The sequence below is a fragment of the Helianthus annuus genome, chromosome 17, assembly GCF_002127325.2.
Source record: "Helianthus annuus cultivar XRQ/B chromosome 17, HanXRQr2.0-SUNRISE, whole genome shotgun sequence".
NCBI classification, from domain to species: domain Eukaryota; kingdom Viridiplantae; phylum Streptophyta; class Magnoliopsida; order Asterales; family Asteraceae; genus Helianthus; species Helianthus annuus.
This window is the reverse complement of record NC_035449.2, coordinates 115,000,660-115,017,133: the sequence shown is the minus strand read 5'-3', so window position 1 is coordinate 115,017,133 and position 16,474 is coordinate 115,000,660. Positions and strand designations below refer to the sequence as shown.

At 37.9% G+C, this 16,474-nt stretch overlaps 1 long non-coding RNA gene across 1 annotated transcript; it reads right to left on the bottom strand.

Annotated features, from left to right (window-relative positions):
* Positions 1-8,663: 8,663 nt before the first annotated feature.
* LOC110922571 lies at positions 8,664-16,212 on the bottom strand. The gene is made up of 3 exons (XR_002583266.2): positions 16,076-16,212; positions 15,496-15,562; positions 8,664-8,734 (listed from the first exon to the last, which is right to left on the bottom strand). It is a non-coding gene; the product is annotated as an uncharacterized LOC110922571 (long non-coding RNA).
* Between the last annotated feature and the right edge of the window lie 262 nt (positions 16,213-16,474).

Here is a 16,474-nt window from a genome sequence, read left to right as displayed (position 1 = left end):
TGATTAAAATTGAAATTTTGTTCGAAAATGGTTCGTGTTGTGCTGATGTCATCATTCTGAACCGCTCGAAAATACATCGTGAACCGCTCTTTGGATACCTCTGAACCGCTTTTTGAGACATTTTGAACCGCTCCAAAATACAAATCTGGACCGCTCATAGCTTACATCGTGAACCGCTCCAAACTTGTTTCTGAACCACGCATAGGACAGTTCTTGTCGGACCGCTTATTTGACAATTGAGAACCGCTGATATGACCGACCGCTTTTATGACATTTTTGAACTGCTTATAATCTGACTCGCTTTTTGAGACAACTTCTGATGTGCTCTTAAGTGAATATTATGAACCGCATTAATTACCCAATCAAGATTTGAAATTCATTGTGTGTGTACCGCCTATTAATGACACATTCATTTTAAAAAAAATTGTCGTTTATAATGATTGCTTGTAAAGTCCACCGCCCCATATGACCAGTTAAAATTGCCGCCTCATAAAGTATTAAATGAATTGAATTTTTGTCTTCATTGCATTTGAATATAAATATGTCATTTTTGTGAGTGAGGTCAAATTATAAAAGTTGTTGACATCTATGTGCCGTCCCTTTCACTATGTTTGCCGCCCAATCTAAATATGTTTGGTTGAATATTGAGGTCCAATAATGAGAAGTTGATGTAAGGGTTTTGGTCAAATCAGAGATTTTTTTTGAATATAAAACCAATTGATATTTTTTAAACATATATACTTGAAGTTTGGCCTAATCTCATTGTATATCATCGGCCCATGTGTGTCATTTGAGAATTTGAGAATTTGAAAAGTATATTTGAGAATTTGAGTTCATATGTGTTAAGTTGATCATGTCATGTATTTTGGTTCAAAGTTTCAACAAAATCTACAGGTTGTGCATTCAGGTCTTGTGATTTGAGTTGTGGTTTCTGTCAATTTCACACAGTCTGAAGTTCAAAAGTTTCAAAGGGTCAAGTTGTCTGTAAACGATTTGGGTCATTCAGTCCGCACAGTTGGTCAACGTTCAGTTCGCGCAGTTTGTCAACTTTCAAGTCCGCACAGAATTTTCACCAGTATTTCCCTAAGTATCATCTGATTTTTGAAACATGGAAGAGAACTTTTACAGTGCTCTTGCTACATCGGTTGATACAGTTTCAGCTGCGTTATTGAAGAAATCATTTGATACGTTTGTGGCTTTTGAAGATGAAACAACAATGCAGACAATTGATAGATATTGTCATCTGGTATTGGAAATGGATAGATTGAACATTAAGAAAGAGGATGATGAGTGGATCGATAAGCTAGCTGAGGCTTTACCCCAACAGAAGTGGGGAACTTATCTGTTGATTGTAAAACAAATGAGGAAGTCTCAAGTTATGAATCTGGCACAGTTTATTCAGATAATTGAAAAGCATGAGTTGGATATCCAGGAAAAAGCAAAGGTTGAAGAATCTGTGAAGAATGAAACTTCAAATTCTGCATCAGTATGTTTTATATGTGACAGCTTAAAGACCGAAAATGACAAACTCGTGAAAGATGCGGAAAGTTTGACTTTGGAAGTCAAAGAGCTGAAAAATAGGAAGCAAGCTGGTGATAATCAGATTCTAGTTTTGCAGGAAAATTGCAAAAACCTAAAAGCTGAAAATGACAAACTGTTTAGTAATTTGAACAGTTTGACATTTGAAAACAAGAAATTGAAAGAAAAAGAAAAGGTTTTTGGGGAGAAAATTAAGAATTTTGAAATTGAAAAATCAAAAATTGAGAAAGATTTTCAAAATCAAATGAAAATTCTTGAAGATGGGAGAAATGTTTTTAGTCAAAACAACATTGAGAAGCAGAAAATGATAAATTCCCATCTTCAGAAAATCATTAAACTGGAAAAAGAAGGTGAATGTGCTCGAATGAAAATCAAAAAGTTGGAAAAAGAGCTTGAAAGCAAACAGAAATCATCAGAAGATGAAGATTTCTGGATCAAGTTGGAAAACAAAAACCTGAAAGCGAATGAATCAAAATTTCAGGAACAGATAAAAGTTTTGATGGATGAAAAATCTGTTCTTGAAAATTTGAAAAATGAAAATGAGAAAACAATCAAGTCTCATTCTGGGAGAATATCTCAGCTTGAAAGTGAAGCTGAGAATTCGAGGAACAAAATTGATGAACTTGAGAAGAAATTGAAAGGTTTTGTGACTAAATCTGACAGTTTGAATTTTCCCTGTCTAAAACCAATCAATTCTATACCGATGAGTGAAAAAGTTGAAGATTGTGATGGGAAAACTGATGATGAAAATGAGGAATTTTATTCAGCAGATGAGTCTGAGACAGAATCTGATGCTGAAATTAAGAAAAAAGAGAAATTTTTGAAATTAAAAGAAAAATTTCAGAAAACTGTTTTACACTCGACTGAAAAGGGAGAATGCTCTAAGCAGAAACCTGTGAAGAAGATTGTAAAACAGAAACAAAAATTTAAAAATGAAGGAAAAAACTCATCAGTTAAATCATCCAATCACAATCAAAAATCAAATGATTTAAAAAATGAAAAATCAAAAATTGTTGGATGCAGGACAGGTCACAGTGCTTCAAAGCCAAATCAAGCAAAGTTGAGGAAGGAATATCACCAAGCCAAACAATGTTATGATCTGAGCGTTTGGACTGAAAATGGTGATAGGTACGATAACAGAGTGTGCTACAGCTGCGGCTATCATGGACACATTGCTGTTAACTGCCGGTATTGGAGTTATGAGACCAGGAAGTGCTTTAACTGCAACATCAAAGGTCACATTGCCAGAGATTGCCCAAAGAAATCGAGTGAAAGATTGAGGGTTAATTCTCAGAAAACGGCAAAGATTCCAGTCAAAGTCAAGCCCCAGGAACAGAAGGTTTTGAAACCTAAAGTTCAAGAACAGTCAATTCCGGAAAAGAAAGTCAAACTTTCACAGGGGCAGAAAGACAGACTGAGGAAAAAGAGGAAGAAGGCGAGAGAGTATCTCGAGAAGATTTTGTCCTCGGATTCACCAAATAGAAAGAGTAAAAGTTCTGATGAATCAATTTCCTCGTTTGCAAAGTCTAGCAAGACAGATTCATCAGATACAAATCTGAGGACTAAAGAGGAAAAGAAGAAAAAGGAGAAGGACGGCGATGAATCTGACAGATCAAAGTCGGACAAGCCACTTTCAGGCAATGATTCTGGTTCGTTAAAACCAGAGGAGCCTTTGGTTGAGGTAAAAAAGGAGAATTCAGGTTTAGCAATGGATGATGCAAATTTTCCACCATTGTTGAACAAGAATTCGAAATCACCCAAGGACAGTCAGGCTTGGGTGAATCTGTTTAAATGAAAAACCTGACTTGCCGGAGATCCCAAGTTTATATCGTGGATCAGGAATCGGCATCTTTCATGTTTGATTAGAATGATTTGAAAATGTTTGAAATTGTTAAATTCTTTACAGGTTAAAGGACTTTGCCGGAGCTTCCAGGTTGGTAAGCGAGGAGCAGGTATCGGCATTTTTCTTGAGGAATTTACTACGATAATGTCAATCATGAAAACGGTAAAAAGGTTTGTTTATGTTTGTTTACAAGTGGTTAGTAGATTTGATTGTGCATAACTTGTGCATATGGTAAATCAAGGACATTAATTTGTACTTGCATTTTCCTACAAGTGATTGAGAGACAAAATGATGAACCACATCCCCGAACTTAGTATTGATATACTTACAAGTGGTAAAATCAACCAAACTTATTTTCCGGAAAAATCATTTTGATTAAAACAAACTTAAGTGTTTTGAAATCTAAATGAGAAAATAGTTCGTTGAGAGGGGGAGTTCTGATTGTTTATGCCAAAGTGAATGGCGAATTGATGCGATTTGATATCGGTTGTCATGTTTCTGTACAGTTTGTTTTCAATTTTCGTTAATGTGTTTGCATTTTAGGGGGATTAGAAAATTTCAGAAAATCCAAAAACATTAGAAAATTTGAAAAAGACAAAAACATGATAAAAACCAAAAATGAGTTTGTTGTGAAAAAGAGGAAATGATAGTACATCAGTGGACTATCACAACATGCTAAAGATTTGGAAAGTTTAAAAGTGTTAAACAATCTTACTGTGGATATGTCAGTAGGCTTTCGCACATTTAGTAGATTGTGACGAGATATAAACCTAAATTTCAAACTTGCTTGTTCTGTGGGTTAACACAAACTTGGATATATAGGTAACCCCTGAAATCTCGTTTGAAAGGTCCCTTATTCTGAGATACTAGGTCTTTATGCTCAGTGATATCTGGGGTATTATCCCGGGACTTCTGCTGTATGGAAGTACTGACCTAGTCCCCGGATAATACTTTCTGCAAATGCTTGAAAAAGCGCCGCCCTCAGCAAATCGATGAAACAATAAAATTGATAGTCATTGCTGTTGTAAAAAAGATCCTCTAAAGGGGACCCACCAAAAGTCGAGCCGTCATCTCTCTGCTGAACGGAAGTTCTGACCTGAGCTCTCACGGTTTCGCACCTAACCCCTTTACAGATATCAGCTGTGGTATACTCACCTGTAAGACTGAATATTGGGATCTGGATACGGGAGTATATTCAAGTAGTGGGACACACGGATAAGTTTAAGTGCTTAAAACATTAATATCGTATCTCGGATCAGTTGAACTTTGTGTGAAAATTTAAGTGGACCAGTATACTGACAATCTAGGTAAATTGTTTAGAACTTAGAATGAAATCAAGCTTAACGGTGTTGGTGATTTGTCTCATAAGCTGATTTGATCCTCTTACACAAACTCACAAAAATATTGTTTGTAAATATTTCTGTACTGCATTTTATTTCTCTTATGTCAAAAATCCAAAAAGATTTTCAGTGTGTTTTAGCATAAATTTTTGAAAAATTCAAAAAGATTTTCGACAACTGGTATTGAAAAGTTGATGTTCAAAATTCCGAGTGCTAAACATGACGAACAGATGGTTTGGGAGAGTGTGTTGATTTTTGAAAACAAAAATGATATATATCTCAAAGTGGTTCTTCAAATTGTAAAATCATTCTGTGATTGTATACTGTCTGCGAATGACTCATTAGATCTTTACATGTTATCATCGGAAGATTTATTTTTGGGTAGAGGATGTGCAGGTTTCGAAGTGTTAGAAAACCAGGTTCCGATACCTGAAGACTTTGTGATTACAACATGCCAGACTGCGATCCCAGCATATCGAAAGGGGGAGTCTGAAGACATCCAAGTAAAGATTGTCCGTGGAGAGTTTATTGGTGATGATGTAAAGAGAAAAGAAAGATTTGAGGATGCTTTCACTGATAAAGACTGAAGTCGTTGAAGACTCGACACTTTAGACTCGTCAACATCTGAGGGGGAGTCTGTTGGTGCAGTCATCTGTCGTCTTCGTCTAATGTCGAGTCCGGGTTGCGTTGTGAATCGTTCAAGCATGATGTCATCTTATATGATGATGACATCATATAGATGACATCATACATTGCATCATCTCATGTCTTCTACATATTGAAAAAAGGAAACGATAAAGATCATGTCTCCATTTGTTGTGATTGGACCCTTGAAATGGTCCAATGAGGTGACTTCAATTGAAGGTCCAATAGAAAGTTTTGCTTGAAGGTTCAATGATAAGGTTCACTTAAAGTCAAATGATGAGGATCGCTTATTTGGAACATGTGGGGTTCGCTCTTACAGATTTGTTTAAGATCGCTTATGTGGCTAATAGTTAGGTTCGCTTTTATGGTAGTTGTCACTATGAGCGGACCAGATTTAGTATAAATAGGCTTGTTGTCAATTCATTTGTAACGTTGTTCAGATTTGATACCGAGGTATTGCCGGTGTTCCTTGTAACTATAAACGCTGTAAAATCAATATACAAGAGGTTTAGAGTGTGATACAAGCTGTATACGCATCCGTTTCTTTGTTTCCGCCTCTGAAACGGAGTTGAGCTCTTCCGAACGACTCGTTTAGGTCGCGAAATCCGATCCTACAATGATAAACTCGTGTTTAAAATGATATTGATATCATCATGTGTTAAGAAAGATTAATGTAGTGTTAATTCGATGGATAATGGTACCGGGTAATTGACCAAGTAATTAAACGAGTAGTCGAGCTACATCGTGTAATTACTGATGTTACTGGGCCGTTGACTTTTAAAAGGTCAAACCGGCCTGTAATACGATGAATGATAATTTTTGGATATAAAATGCGTAAGATGGAAGAAAATCATTTTAAGTTGTGATAAAATTAACCATCTTGTGAAATGATGAATAATAGTTGGCGCTTAAACAAGCTACGTGAAGCTTGGGGTGAAAGCGGGTCAAACGAGTCAAGCATAAAGGAAAAGCGTATTCGGGATGCGAGGTAAGTGAAACTTACACATTTATGTAGAATACTTGTTTATTCTATACGTTAAAGTGAGATAACGATAACATCAAAAATATGGATTTCCGTTAAGATTATCTTGTAGTGTAATCTAATAATGAGGAAAAGGGTAAAAATGGAAATTAGTCAAGTGTTGACTAATGTAAATCGAAGTTAAAAGGATACCCATGGCGTAAGCCGAAATGGGTCGAATTTGTGAGAAAAGAATTTAAGAGAAAAAGGATTTGGTAATAAAACCCGGGATGGGATGGATGTATGAATTGGAAATCAAAAACCATGTTTTTGATTAAATAGTTAACGTTCGGCATATAGGCCAAACATGTCGAATGGTGGTGATAACACCATTTGACAATATCGACTAATGTGGTTGTCAATTCTTATGTTAAGAAGAGCGATAAGCAAATCGGATAATTGCGTCGCCATAGATTGTGTGATAATTAAAGCGATGTATAAATCGGGTCTATTTGTTGACCCGGGCCAGGTACCCTTATATGAATTTATAGTTAAAAGTGCAAGTAAGGTCGAATATTTAGTGAAGTCTTTCATCGCAAAATGAAAGATTAAAAATGACCATTAAGCCCTTGCTGGGTAAACCGGGTAAAACAACCCTTAAAGGTTGTTTAGAAATTATTATTATGATTTTATAATCCTTAGATGCGTATAAAATTTGAAGGCATAAACTTTCAAGGGTCGAATGCCTTAAATGTGTCTTGCCGTAAAACGACACATTCGAGAGGTAAGAATTCGGAATAAATAGTCTATTACATTAAATCCACCATAATCATAGTTGTGTTGGAAGACCAATCAATATGAACGGGTAAAATTATGAGGCATACGAGAAATGGGTGTGATTTATGCTTAAAAAGGACATAAATACCCTTAATGGGTCAAAATAAGATTTTAAACAAAAACGGGCTATAATGCGTAGAAACCAGTGTTCGGAACCTAACATGATAGACAATATTGGAATTAAAGGGTTCATGACGAATGGGGGATCAAACAAACTTGTTTGTTTGATAAATACATGGACGGGTCAAAATTTGGTAAAAAGATAATAAGCCGACGGCTTAAAAGTCTCAAATTTATCCGGATGACGGATTTTATCTCCATGTGATGGGGAATTAAATTATGGTCGCGTAGGAAAAAGAATCGTGTAAAACGGACAAACAATGAAGGAGTTATGCTCGTTTCTGTAAACTTAAGGTTGGCTGGGAATATGCATGTAAGACCCAGCTTATTTTACAAAATTTAATAACCTAAAAACCTTGCATTTAACGCCAAAATGACGACTTTACAAAAACTTTCATAGTTTAACCCAAAATTAACACAACCTTCGTGTATTGTTGTTACAAACCACATACAAGACAGTAACTACCATTAATTTACATAGTTTCTAACACAAAGTTTGGATGCGGAAGCGTTCATAAAATGTGTGTGTTCGGTTCGATTCATTTGCTTGATCTTCATCTTTTTCATGGTACCTGAGAACTAACATTTAAAACAAGCATTAGTACTAACACTCTTGGTAATTACGTATTCGAATCAGGTCCGAACACGGATTCGAGAAAATGATCAAAACAACTTTTGTCAAACAGGGCTCCACCGTAATTTACGGTGTCACCGTAAATTACGGTGGCTTCTGGTCATTTGGGATCTACCGTAACACAGTAGAGACTCACCGTAAATAATTTCAGGCCACCGTAAATTACGGTACTACCGTAATTTACGGTAGACTCTGCACATCTCTTCCTTGTTTAAATGCAGTTTTCTTGCTGATTCGCTATGAGTCGAAACAACACAAATTCGCATAAATTGCTGCGCGGCTGGGCTAGTACTTCATACTTGTTTTGGTTTATAACATTACTCAACTATTCTTGAGCGGGCATGCTTACGAAATCAACTTACACCCTAGATTACAAGACATAATATTTGGTCGTTTATACTATTTTCATGCATCGGATATACACCTTAGCTCCTATATTAAGAACAAGATTTCTTAATTTGGGTATGGTGTTCGTTACACGGCATACTTATCATGTAATTCACGCATTGTGTAATAAGGTCATGCTTCATGCTTATTACCATAACTTGTTTGACCCGTTTGGGTGTTAAACTTACACACCATTTCGGATATGTAAGATTTCATGCATTTTCACTTGTTTTGACCCATTTACTTGTTTAAGGCACTAATCATATTCGTGACGTATTGGTAAATCTTGGTCGTCGTGTTTCAAATTGACTACATAAAACTAACAATAAGGTATAATGTAACGAAACGATAAATTTCGTACCTTTAGAGCGCGCCTTTTCCTCGTGATTTCCCCTCGGCTTGTCCGCTAGAGGAACCGGACTCTTTGCCTAGAAAATTCAGTTTTCACAACATGTTTAGAACTCTTTTCATGACCATAATCACATCATTATGGACCATTATCAAATCTGCGTTTTTATCCAATTTTAACATTTAAGTCCTCACTTAGGCATTTCTACAAACACCTAGCGGGTCAGATTTTTCCACCTTCATAAACAAGTTCGTGACTTTAAGATTTGCCATCAAATTTCACTATAATAGCAATTTTGCATACAATTAGTATCAATATCACTGAAATTACTTCTTATAATGAAATTTATACTAGGATTACACTCAAAATCCTAATATTCATCATCAACATACAAAACCCATAACTTAACATTTATGGATTCATGGAATTTTCTTGAATTAGGGCATGATTTCACCTATAGTTGTCTAGGTTTTAACCCTAGACACTATTTCATCTTTAATCTAACTAATTACTATCATGCATCAAATAAATTTCAGATTTTGCTAGATTCATGAGAATTTCAAGTAGTGAATTCTCACAAAATTTTACATACCTCTAGACCCTCTCGCGATGAGGAACACGATTCTAAGCTCGGATTTTGTTTTGGTTAGGATTTGAGCCTTCAATTTGCAAGAAATGGTGATGTTAGGGTTTTGGATATGGGGTTCGCCCCTTTTCTCTGCTTCTGTCGACCAGACCACCAATTTTTTGGTGTGTTTGGTTTTGATTTTGTTACTATTAGTAATAAGAGTTTCATTTTTGACAAGTTTAGTCCCTTGACTACCATTTTCTCTAGTTTCAAGTATTTTAACCATAATATAAGTTATTTCTAGACTAGAACTTAACTAGGTTAAGTTCTTAATTGGTAATTTCTTGTTTATTAATTCCTTGAACTTTATAATATACGGGTTTACGTTTTTGGGGTGTTACAAGTCCACCCCCCTTAAAAGGGGTTTCGTCCCCGAAACCGAATTACGTACCAAATAATGTAGGGTAGAGACGCCGCATCTCCTCTTCGGGTTCCCAAGTAGTGTCTGACCCTTTTCTGTGGTCCCACTTAACCTTGACTTGATTTATCACTTTGTTCCTCAAGCTTTTCTCTTTACGATCTAAGATCACAATCGGTTTCACTGCATAGTTGAGACTGTTATCCACCTCGATATCATCGTAGTGGACATGAGTGGTCTCGTCGGCCAAACATTTCCGGAGATGTGATACGTGAAATGTGTTATGAATCCCACTCAATTCTTCGGGTAATTCAAGTCGATAAGCTACCTTACCAACTCGTTCAATGATTCTAAATGGCCCAATGAATCTCGGGCTTAACTTTCCCCTTTTTCGGAATCTAATAATACCCTTCCATGGGGAAACCTTTAGCATGACCATTTCGCCAACTTGGAACTCGATTGGCCTATTTCTTTTGTCTGCGTATGCCTTTTGTCGGTCTTGAGCCGCCTTTAAATGTGTCCGAACTATGTCAATTTTCGCATTTGTAGCTCGGATTACGTCAGTTGGTGCTAGCCCTCGCGGGCCCACCTCTCCCCAACATACCGGAGTCCGACACTTTCTGCCATATAATAGCTCATACGGGGCCATTTTAATGCTCGCGTGATAGCTATTATTATACGCGAATTCGACCAAGGGTAAATGGACATCCCAACTACCCCCAAAGTCAATAATGCAAGCCCGTAGCATATCACCCAATGTTTGTATTGTTCTTTCGCTCTGCCCATCCGTTTGTGGATGGTAAGCAGTGCTAAGGAACAATTTGGTTCCCATCTGTTCTTGGAATTCACGCCAGAATTTCGAGGTAAACCGAGTATCTCTGTCTGATACAATGGATATCGGTACCCCATGCCTTGCTATGATTTCATTGGTGTATACCTCCGACATTTTCTCAGATGTATAGGTTTCACGAATCGGAATAAAGTGGGCGCTTTTAGTTAACCTATCCACGACCACCCAAATAGCGTCAAAACCACGACTTGTTTTAGGTAGTTTAGTCAATAGGTCCATCGTGATTTGCTCCCATTTCCAAACCGGAATTTCTAACGGTTGGAGCTTACCATACGGCTTTTGGTGTTCCGCTTTGACTTGTAGGCATGTCAAGCATTTTTCCACATATTTCACAGTGTCTCGCTTCATTCCGGGCCACCAATAGTTTTGCTTCAAGTCATGATACATTTTGGTCGCCCCCGGGTGAATGGAATAACGGGATTTATGAGCTTCATCAAGGAGAAGCTTCTTAACACCACATGTGTTGGGAACCCAGATTCTATTAAAACGAGTTCTTAGGCCGTGACTGCCCACTTCAAGGTCTTTAACTTGACCAATAATTCTTTCCTTTTTCCAGTTTTCCGCCTTTACAGCTTCATCTTGTGCTTCTCGAATTCGTTCTAGTAAACTTGAAGTCACAACCAGTTGCATTGATCGTACCCGTATCGGGGCATAATCTGTTTTGCGACTCAGCGCATCGGCAACTACATTGGCCTTACCGGGGTGGTAATGTATTTCGCAGTCATAGTCCTTGACGGTTTCTAACCACCGCCTTTGCCGCATGTTTAATTCCTTCTGGTCGAAGAAATATTTCAAGCTTTTATGGTCGGTAAAGATTGTAAACTTTACTCCGTACAAGTAATGTCTCCATATCTTTAAGGCAAACACCACCGCCGCCAATTCTAAGTCGTGAACCGGATATTTATTTTCATGAATCTTCAATTGCCTCGAGGCATAGGCGATAACCTTGCCTCGTTGCATTAACACGCATCCGAGCCCCAATTGAGAAGCGTCCGAGTAAACCACCATGTCTTCAGTCCCTTCCGGTAAGGTCAGTACCGGAGCGTGGGTCAACTTTTCCTTGAGTGTTTGGAAAGCTTCCTCTTGCTTAATGCCCCACACAAACTTTTCCTCCTTACGAGTTAATTTGGTCAAGGGTAAGGCAATTTTGGAGAAATCCTGTATGAATCTCCGATAATATCCCGCAAGCCCTAAAAAGCTTCGGATTTCCGAGGGATTTCTTGGAGGGCTCCATTTTGTCACAGCTTCTATCTTTGACGGATCTACTAGTACTCCATCAGCACTAATAAGATGCCCAAGAAACTGTACTTCCCGTAACCAGAAAGCACACTTCGTGAATTTTGCATACAGCTTCTCTCGTCTAAGTGTGTCTAATATCTCCCGCAAATGACACACGTGCTCGGCTTCACTCTTTGAATATACCAGAATGTCGTCGATAAATACAATTACCGACTTATCTAGCATGGGTTTGCAAACCCGGTTCATGAGGTCCATGAAAGCCGCGGGCGCATTGGTCAATCCGAAGGGCATTACGAGGAATTCATAATGCCCGTACCTCGTACGGAAAGCCGTTTTGGGTACGTCCTCCTCCTTGACTTTCAATTGGTGATAACCGGATCGGAGATCAATTTTGGAAAACCAACTTGCTCCTTGCAGTTGGTCGAATAAATCGTCGATTCTTGGAAGTGGGTATCGATTCTTCACCGTGAGTTTGTTTAACTCCCGGTAATCGATACACATGCGCATACTGCCATCTTTCTTTTTCACGAATAAGACTGGTGCGCCCCACGGAGACACACTCGGTCGGATAAATCCCTTGTCAAGAAATTCCTGAATTTGAGACATCAATTCTTGTAACTCCGACGGTGCAAGTCGGTATGGCGCCTTGGCCACGGGTTTCGCGCCCGGAATCAACTCGATTCCGAACTCTACCTCCCGTTCTGGCGGTATCCCCGGTAGTTCTTCCGGAAACACGTCTTCATAATCTCGCACGACTGGTACATCCCCAATTTTGAGGAGTTCCTTTTCCGTTTCGCTCGCATATACCATAAAGGCCTTGCATCCATGTTTCATGAGTTTGCGAGCTTCTAGCATTGAGCATATCACCGGGTTACCTCCCTTTTCTCCATATATTGTAACTTGCTTTCCGCTAGGAGAAGTTAGTTTTATTTCCTTTCGGAAACAAACCACTTTTGCGTGGTAACGGGATAGCCAATCCATTCCCACTACCACTTGGAATTCTCCCATCGACATCGGGATCAAGTCTATTGCATATTCCTCGTCATCAATATTCATCGTGCAGTTTTTACATACATCACAGACAATAAAGCTTTTATTATTACCTATCTCTACCTCTAAAGGCATAGGCAATTTTGTTAGAACAAATGAGGGGTGTCGAATAAACCCATATGAAACAAAGGATTTATTCGCACCAGTATCAAATAACACACGTGCGGGAATTGAATTTATAGTGAATATACCTGAGACCACGTCAGGTTCGACCTTTGCTTCAGCAGCGGTCAATTGAAAGGATCTTGCTTTGGCTTTTGCGGCTTCACCTTTTGAATCTTGCCCTTCATTCTTTCCCGCCAATTCTGGGCACTCTGATCTTTTGTGACCCGTTCGGTAACAGTTATAACAAACGGTCACTTTTTCCGGGCATGATATAGCCATATGTCCCGTTTTTCGACATATAGGACATGGCTTATCCTTGAAGCGACATTCACCTTTGTGATTCTTGCCGCAGATTTTGCAACTTGGCGTACCGCTCTTTGCGTCTGATTTCTTTGATGTTTCATTCATTCTTGCCTTCTTGGTAGGGCTTGGATTTATATCCTGTGCCCTTCGTTCACCCCGCTCTATACTCTTCTTCAACTCAATCTCCCTTTCCCGAGCAGCATTGACAATCTCGGTAAGGGTCTCATACTTTGAAGGGGTTATGAACTCCCTATATTCAGCGCTCAGCATGTTATGGTAGTAATAGACTTTCTGTTCTTCGTTCGTGATCAGATCATCACAGAACTTCATTTTGTCCATAAACACCCCCGTGATCTTGTCTATGGATTCACCCTTGTGTCTGAGTTGCATGAACTCTTCCTTAATCTTGTTTATAACCGCTTTGGGGCTATGGTGTTTAAGAAACGGCGTCTTAAACTCCTCCCACGTCATGGCCTTAGCCGCTTCGTTTCCAATCTCTTTCTTCTTGTTATCCCACCAATCCTTCGCTTGACCTCTTAATTGACCCGTACCATAAGCTACGTAGTCATTTTCATCACAATGTGTTCTCTCGAACACTCCCTCGATATCGCCTATCCATCGCTGACACACGATTGGATCAACTTCCCCATTATAGATAGGCGGTTTACAAGCTATGAATTCCTTGTATGAACAAGGTTTTCGTTCCCCGGATTTTTCCTTTGCTAGATTTGAATTATCTTCCAGTTTCTTGATTCTTTCTTCTACCACTGATAAAACCGTATTTTGGATTTTATCAATGAAATTCGACAAGCTGTTTTCGATCGCCTTTCCAACTTCTTCGGCAATCACTATTCTCATCTGTTCGGTGACTCTTGGCACCGCATCTCCGTCACCTCCGCTTGCCATCTTTGATACTGAAATGTTTACATATATCGTTAAACATTTCATTTGTAATACATGTTTTACTTGTTTTGATTTGATCAAGTTCGCAACTTGACTCAATCATTCCTGTCTCATGCTTTTCTCGTGTTTGAGTGTGCTTACACACTCTTGATTCTATTATTCTTGTTTCATGCTTTTCTCGTGTTTGAGTGTGCTTACACACTCTTTTTCCATGTATATTCGTTTGTGAATTATTTCTATACTTCTAAATTCTACTTAAGCAATAACTCTTACCGGATGTTGATCAAGCTTGAACCGAACACTTATTGGCAACCTTAAGCTCTGATTACCAACTTGTAAGACCCAGCTTATTTTACCAAATTTAATAACCTAAAAACCTTGCATTTAACGCCAAAATGACGACTTTACAAAAACTTTCATAGTTTAACCCAAAATTAACACAACCTTCGTGTATTGTTGTTACAAACCACATACAAGACAGTAACTACCATTAATTTACATAGTTTCTAACACAAAGTTTGGATGCGGAAGCGTTCATAAAATGTGTGTGTTCGGTTCGATTCATTTGCTTGATCTTCATCTTTTTCATGGTACCTGAGAACTAACATTTAAAACAAGCATTAGTACTAACACTCTTGGTAATTACGTATTCGAATCAGGTCCGAACACGGATTCGAGAAAATGATCAAAACAACTTTTGTCAAACAGGGCTCCACCGTAATTTACGGTGTCACCGTAAATTACGGTGGCTTCTGGTCATTTGGGATCTACCGTAACACAGTAGAGACTCACCGTAAATAATTTCAGGCCACCGTAAATTACGGTACTACCGTAATTTACGGTAGACTCTGCACATCTCTTCCTTGTTTAAATGCAGTTTTCTTGCTGATTCGCTATGAGTCGAAACAACACAAATTCGCATAAATTGCTGCGCGGCTGGGCTAGTACTTCATACTTGTTTTGGTTTATAACATTACTCAACTATTCTTGAGCGGGCATGCTTACGAAATCAACTTACACCCTAGATTACAAGACATAATATTTGGTCGTTTATACTATTTTCATGCATCGGATATACACCTTAGCTCCTATATTAAGAACAAGATTTCTTAATTTGGGTATGGTGTTCGTTACACGGCATACTTATCATGTAATTCACGCATTGTGTAATAAGGTCATGCTTCATGCTTATTACCATAACTTGTTTGACCCGTTTGGGTGTTAAACTTACACACCATTTCGGATATGTAAGATTTCATGCATTTTCACTTGTTTTGACCCATTTACTTGTTTAAGGCACTAATCATATTCGTGACGTATTGGTAAATCTTGGTCGTCGTGTTTCAAATTGACTACATAAAACTAACAATAAGGTATAATGTAACGAAACGATAAATTTCGTACCTTTAGAGCGCGCCTTTTCCTCGTGATTTCCCCTCGGCTTGTCCGCTAGAGGAACCGGACTCTTTGCCTAGAAAATTCAGTTTTCACAACATGTTTAGAACTCTTTTCATGACCATAATCACATCATTATGGACCATTATCAAATCTGCGTTTTTATCCAATTTTAACATTTAAGTCCTCACTTAGGCATTTCTACAAACACCTAGCGGGTCAGATTTTTCCACCTTCATAAACAAGTTCGTGACTTTAAGATTTGCCATCAAATTTCACTATAATAGCAATTTTGCATACAATTAGTATCAATATCACTGAAATTACTTCTTATAATGAAATTTATACTAGGATTACACTCAAAATCCTAATATTCATCATCAACATACAAAACCCATAACTTAACATTTATGGATTCATGGAATTTTCTTGAATTAGGGCATGATTTCACCTATAGTTGTCTAGGTTTTAACCCTAGACACTATTTCATCTTTAATCTAACTAATTACTATCATGCATCAAATAAATTTCAGATTTTGCTAGATTCATGAGAATTTCAAGTAGTGAATTCTCACAAAATTTTACATACCTCTAGACCCTCTCGCGATGAGGAACACGATTCTAAGCTCGGATTTTGTTTTGGTTAGGATTTGAGCCTTCAATTTGCAAGAAATGGTGATGTTAGGGTTTTGGATATGGGGTTCGCCCCTTTTCTCTGCTTCTGTCGACCAGACCACCAATTTTTTGGTGTGTTTGGTTTTGATTTTGTTACTATTAGTAATAAGAGTTTCATTTTTGACAAGTTTAGTCCCTTGACTACCATTTTCTCTAGTTTCAAGTATTTTAACCATAATATAAGTTATTTCTAGACTAGAACTTAACTAGGTTAAGTTCTTAATTGGTAATTTCTTGTTTATTAATTCCTTGAACTTTATAATATACGGGTTTACGTTTTTGGGGTGTTACAATGCAGTTGTAGATCAAACCA